Here is a 6,827-nt window from a genome sequence, read left to right as displayed (position 1 = left end):
TTCTGTTGTTGTTGCCGCTGTTACTGCTTGTCTCTCGCTTGGGTTTTTTTTTTTGGGACATCCCCGACTCGGTGACTTTGACTGACTATTGACGAGGCTGACATTTCCTCGAAGACTCGAGCAGAACTTGAGATTTCGGGGCGATTTGTGACCGCTTTCTCTCTGCGGCGAGACCGGGGCGCGCGACTCGGATCGATGCGAGCGGTGACATTGTCCGCTAATTGGATTCCACCTCAAGGGGGTCATCCCGAAAGGTCAACCGTGCACAGCGTTCGTTTCCAACGCCTTGTCGGGAGACTTCCTCGCCTGGCTGTTTTGACCGCTGTAACCCGCCGCACGTCTGCGTCACTCGTCCGCCCTCGGCAATTGACCACCGTCGCACAGCGCAGTAATTGGACACGGTGTCACTGTCACTTCCCGTAGGCGTTTGCAAGTCTGGCATTTTCATGCGCAGTGATATGTATTGTTAATATCGCGTGCATTTGTTAAAACGAATTAAAAGCATTTCCCACTGCTCCCCCCACCCCCACGTTTTACAGCGGTTTTAATTTCATTCCTGTGCAGTAACCTACCTAGTCCTGGTTTGTATTTGCATATTGACTTTCACAAATCCGACCATGTCCGCACTCCCGCCTACACCCCGGCGAGATTAACCGTGTGTGATGTCGCTCGATGTCAAATTGTCACAATCGCACGCTGCACTCAAAAAGGTGTCACTAAAATCGTCGGTTTACTGGAGCATGCACGTAAACCAATTGTTTACTCCCGCTCGGAGGAAAGGAAAGATATCACCAACTGAAGTTCACTTGGCTTTAGAGATGTATCGTAGTGTAAAGTGATGGGTCTTGATTGTGCTGTTGGTGCATTTGAGGCAGCAAGTCATTGCGTGCGAACATCTGCGATGAATTGCAGGTCAACTAAAACAACACGCTTTTCACAGTAAGGATACATTCCAGCTGACTGGCTGCGATTATGCAAATAGGTTTGAGTAATCAGAAGGATTGTAAACGTGTGCAGATCAGCCAATAAGAGTATTTAATCTTCTTAACATAGTTTTTTTTTTATTCACAGCCATTCACTGATCTTCAATTTCCCTAAATTTCTCCACTTAATCCTCCATTTCGTGGATTATTCATTCCACGTTTTCTTTTCACGAGAGCAACCAACAAGCGTGGGCAAAGCATCGAGATCCAGTCCCAGGATACAGCGGCATCCATTCCACGTTTTACTTTGGTTGTGGACCACTGCTCATGCCATTTTCAGTATTGCCTGATACCTCAATGAAAGCTCCCACGGCCATGGGATCTGGTAAAAACGCAGAGCAGATGCCTCCAGCGGAGTAGACTCAGCCTGGACCGGACTCTGGGCTTAGTAATCTACAAACTCCATCCCAGGTGGTTTTTTGTTTTTCCGCATTGCACATGTCGATGTGAAGGGGAACATCAATTGGAATGTAGACACCATGTGTTTTAATCGTACCGTCGTCGTAGTAATATTTACGCGGTTCTGGTTTCTTGTCGAGCCTGGTTGTGAGCGTAACTATTGGGATTTCAATGTTTTAAATTCCACCGTGAGCATCTGCTGGAGGAATGTGATGAAGTCGCTTCTGTCGACCTTTCAGTTAGTCACAGCGTAGTCTTTTGGGTTTAGGGACCGCGTGCTAAGCATGGCTTATACTTCTTAAGCGTTCGGCCACCACGCACTACCGCGCGCATCTCTGAGCTGGATCGAGGAATCTCACCTGGTCCTTGTGAGCTGGATTGAGGAATCTCACCTGGTCCTTGTGAGCTGGATTGAGGAAGCTCACCTCGTCCTTGTGAGCTGGATTGAGGAATCTCACCTGGTCCTTGTGAGCTGGATTGAGGAATCTCACTTCGTCCTTGTGAGCTGGATTGAGGAATCTCACCTCGTCCTTGTGAGCTGGATTGAGGAATCTCACCTGGTCCTTGTGAGCTGGATTGAGGAAGCTCACCTCGTCCTTGTGAGCTGGATTGAGGAATCTCACCTCGTCCTTGTGAGCTGGATTGAGGAATCTCACCTGGTCCTTGTGAGCTGGATTGAGGAATCTCACTTCGTCCTTGTGAGCTGGATTGAGGAATCTCACCTCGTCCTTGTGAGCTGGATTGAGGAATCTCACCTGGTCCTTGTGAGCTGGATTGAGGAAGCTCACCTGGTCCTTGTGAGCTGGATTGAGGAATCTCACCTGGTCCTTGTGAGCTGGATTGAGGAATCTCACCTGGTCCTTGTGAGCTGGATTGAGGAATCTCACCTGGTCCTTGTGAGCTGGATGAGGAACTTCACCTGGTCCTTGTGAGCTGGATTGAGGAATCTCACCTGGTCCTTGTGAGCTGGATTGAGGAATCTCACCTGGTCTTCGTGAGCTGGATTGAGGAATCTCACCTGGTCCTTGCGAGCTGGATTGAGGAATCTCACCTGGTCCTTGTGAGCTGGATGAGGAACTTCACCTGGTCCTTGAGGAATCTCACCTGATCTTCGTGAACTGGATTGAGGAACTTCACCTGGTCCTTGTGAGCTGGATTGAGGAATCTCACCTGGTCTTCGTGAACTGGATTGAGGAATCTCACCTGGTCCTTGTGAGCTGGATTGAGGAACTTCACCTGGTCCTTGTGAGCTGGATTGAGGAATCTCACCTGGTCCTTGTGGGCTGGATTGAGGAATCTCACCTGGTCTTCGTGAGCTGGATTGAGGAATTTCACCTGGTCTCCATCATCAGACGCCCGCAAGTAGTGCGTGGCTGCGAAATCCTCCGCGTGGAACCACCGGTTCCATTTACTCGTCACATTTCACCCGAGGTTTGGAAACCCACACGTGGAGTTCATTGCCTTCCTATTCCCCTCATTCCACTGCCACATTCCGAGCCGAGCCGGTGCAAGGAAACCCTCACGGTAGCGGTGGGGGTTTTGTTTTTCATCCACAGGCTATTCTCCAAGCGCAGCCAGAACCACAACCGTGATACGATGTTGTCACGAGACACGTGCGCGTCTGGCTCGGAACCAGCGGTGCGCCGAATGACGCGTTAATTGCGCGTGACGTCACTGGTGAGCGTCTCGCGTCGCCTCTCCAGCCTTCAACCCCTCCCGCACCTCGTCGACACTCGGCTCGGCTCGTTCGTGGCCGTGATAGGCCAGCAGCGCGTCACGGCTGTCGCCTGATGAGGCTGGTCGTAATCTCCGGTGAAACGTCACAGGACTCGGGATTGCAAAATGTGTGTGGGTTTACTCTCCCAAAACACAGCCAGTGTGCCGAAATAGTAACTAATTGGCCTACGTTTCGTTTGCGTGACGAACCTTACTAATTGGCTGCGTCGGGTGGTGGTGGTGAGTTTAACGACACATTATATTTACGCGATCTAACCCGAAAAAAAAATCATCCTCTTGCGGCCACGGTTTTTTTCAGTGGGAAAACAACCGCGCCGGGGCTGGCTCGGCTCGGCACGGCCGCAAGCGTGGCTCGGTTGTGCAGTGGATTACGAACGGACTGTGGAAAGCAAAAAAAAAACCTAGCGCGTGAAATTCCAGTGCCGGTTGATCAGCGTTTGTGTGCGTCACGCGCCACTGGGAAAACCTAAGATGCCTCTTCACACTCACGAGGCCCGATATAGATGCAGCTATGGCGAGACGTTAACTCCCCCTCCAGGTATACAGGAGGGTCGTGGGTTCGATCCCGACACTGACGCCTGCTGTGTATGTGGAGTTTGCGTGTCTCTCTCCCGACCGTGGTCGCGTGGATTTTTCTCCGGGTGCTCGGGGTTTTTCACTCCGCATTTAGGGAACACGCGTTTTGAGTAATTTGGCTGCTATACATTTCCACGTGATGATGATATAAGCCATCTCGTTGAGCTCTTACTTGTGGGCAGGCCACTTCTGACAAAGAGCGTATATAGCTAAGTGGCCCTTACCTTGATTTGAAGCTTTCGTGACTGCAGGAATCCATAGTCTTTGGTTCTTTCGGTAAAGTTCTACCTACGTGACTTTAACGAAAGAACCAAAAATTGTGGGCCTTACCTGTTTTAGATGTTGAAGAACTTTCCGTTTGTGTGGTTTTTGGCCAGAGTGTGCCGATGTAGCCATCAAACGTGTCACGTGCCATCGGTTGGTTCATTTAAAAATGCGCTCCGACACTCGTGGTAACGTCCTTGGAATCGTGCGCATAATGTTCCATCGATTGCGTTCGATGCCAATTGTTGCGTTCGTCACTTTCGACTGAGGTGAGCGAGGGGTGGGGGGCTGGGCGTGCAAGCGACACGTTCAAAGTAAAGCGCGTAAAACAACAAGCAATCTTGATTCTTGAATCGAGCCGCGAAATGAATTTGCGAAGAATTCAGCGAATCATCCGGGGGGGACGGGGAGGGTGGGAATCGATGACGTGGCTGCCAGCGTTCCACACAAAGTTTCAGCTCCGCAAAGTTATTTTACACTTGTGTGAGTAAAATGCATTTTCAGGGGGTTACCATTCAACATTCATTACTTCGAATCCTTTATGAACGCTTCACGATCCTTATTGGTCGATTCTGTTACACATTTACAAGACGCTCACTCATGGGTCCCCCGAAGATCACGGGGGCCACCACGAGTTTGCGCATGCGTCAGGGTTTTCGTTCTTTTAAATGCCATACATTTTGGAGACCCAAACCAGAGCAAAACATTTTTTTTAAAGCACTTTGCAAATACGCAAACGGTCTTCGCTCACACAGCTACCACGTCAGCTTCCGTACCGCCGATTGAACGCGCTCCCCTCCTCTCTCTCTCCCTGAAACAAATGCACGTCGTAAGGTGGTACATAATTATACAATTCAATTACCGCATTAACCGCACAACGTGCGCGGCCATGCCTCCTGAAGCTGTGGAGCAAAATATCCGCGCATATTCGCACGTCATACATCATTTACGGGGGTGGGTGTACATCTATCTGTCGATGTTTGTTGAACTTCTTTCGCACCGGACGTAGCCAAGCGTGCTTAATCGGAGGCGCGGGAGGGGGTGGGAGGACAACATTAAACACGAAAAGCTGTTTTAAAGAAATTCGTTTTCAGTCTGGATAATTTAAAAGTGCGTAGCTCCCAGCGGCTTCGTAATATCGGAAGGAAGAGCGTTCCAGACGGCCGCAGAAGCGCATACAGCCTGGTATTGTGGTTCATTTGTGGCAATAACTTTGTGGGGGGGGGGGTGGTTTCTTTCGCACGGCTGGACTTGTAAACCAGAGATCGACGTTGTTTTATCTCCGGGCGGTGGCGGGTTTAACGACACATTTACGCGATGTATCGGTCGCGAAAAGCCCTACTACGTGTTAGACTGGCTTCTCACACATTGACCATACTTCACCACGCTGGTCAACGTGGGTTAGTGAAGGCGCAGGGGCCCCCGGGAGCATTGATGACCTCACCCCCACATGCACCAGCACCGACATACGACACGAACGGGCATATTGCGAGCGATTTTATTTTTGTTATTTCTCTCGTGTGTGCATTCATTGGCGACATCAATCCCACCGTTATCGACCGCGTACAGAGAGATTCTCGTACCGCCAAACATCTTCCCCTTGCAATGCGGTGCCACGTTTTCTGCTCTGACTCACAGAGGTGAGTGCTGGGTGGGGGGTAAATGTACACACACCACGCACAAACCCCCCCCCCCCCCACTTTGACCGGTGTTAAGTGTGAGTTTTTGGGTTATAAAAGCGACGTGGTGACGGCTGTTAAATACTCACAAATTCCCTCGCGGGAAAACCCCGGGCCCCATTTATCTTCTTCCTAAACCAACCCAAAAAAAACAATCCACGAACACCAAAGCCACGAGGCGGCTTCGCTCTTATCACGCGGCTGGTGGCAATGTGCGCTGTGCCCGATACGCGCTCGCTACGCACGGGGGGGAGGGAGCGGCGAATAAACAGTGCGGCGTTGTTGTTGTGATTGTTGTTGTCGTTGTGATTGTTGTTGTCGTTGTGATTGTTGTGACTGTTCTTGTTGTCGTTGTTCTTGTGATTGTTCTTGTCGTTGATGTATTGTGGTTCGTGCGTTGGTGCCAATACAACGGGAGGAGTTCAAGACGTTTCATCCACCAACTATGGAAACGGATCGGCCTTACAGCAGCGGCACTCTCCATGGCCTCGTCTCACTGCCAGTGTCACGAGCAGAGAACAACGCCGACATGCGAACAGTACAAAGACAATGCACGTATCAGAGCATTTCTAGCTCGGGGTGAGCGATGCGAAGAAGACTGCACAGAGAGCATTTTACGTTCAACAGAAGTACCGCGTGTGGTTAATGCGGTAATTGATTCCTTGCAACAAAAAAAGGTATCATCTATTTGGTATTTGAACATCTTAACGCCTGCTGTTTTATTGCCAGAAAGGGTAAGACACCAATCTTGATTTGAACACCAATTCATATTTTTCATACGTTGACGCTGGCAAAAACGTTTTCGTGATGTGTGCGGTGGTGGTTCGCTGACTGCACTTACAACAACCACCCAACACCCGGCCGCCCTCCCGAGACACCCGGGTTCGAGTCCTCTCCCATGTACAACGTCAGTGGCCGCATCTGGGTCTTCCTCTAAGTTGACTCAGCCTTGAATAACCACTCAGGCTTGTACAAACACTAAACTATTATTGTACAAACACTAAACTATTATTTTACTAGGTAGGCCCTCTGAGGTATACGGCTGTTTTTCAGACGCTACCTGGCCACAAGTGACAGCTCAACGAGATGGCAAATCGCGTGGATATTTATAGCAGCCAAAGACTCTAAACGCGTGTTTATAAATGTGGAGGGGAAAAGCGGAGGATCCGGAGAAAAAATACACTCGACC

The 6,827-nt window shown here is 50.1% G+C and overlaps 1 long non-coding RNA gene across 1 annotated transcript; it reads right to left on the bottom strand.

The window, feature by feature from the left end:
• Positions 1 to 2,193: 2,193 nt before the first annotated feature.
• On the bottom strand, positions 2,194 to 2,623 carry LOC142930888 (uncharacterized). Its single transcript, XR_012946865.1, has 2 exons — positions 2,520 to 2,623; positions 2,194 to 2,465 (listed from the first exon to the last, which is right to left on the bottom strand). It is a non-coding gene; the product is annotated as an uncharacterized LOC142930888 (long non-coding RNA).
• Positions 2,624 to 6,827: the final 4,204 nt, after the last annotated feature.

This window comes from Petromyzon marinus, chromosome 44, assembly GCF_048934315.1.
Source record: "Petromyzon marinus isolate PM22_M1 ecotype Great Lakes invasive population chromosome 44, UKy_Petmar_22M1.pri1.0, whole genome shotgun sequence".
NCBI classification, from domain to species: Eukaryota; Metazoa; Chordata; class Hyperoartia; order Petromyzontiformes; family Petromyzontidae; genus Petromyzon; species Petromyzon marinus.
Note: the sequence above shows the minus strand (reverse complement) of the source record. Positions and strands in the feature narration are given on the sequence as shown.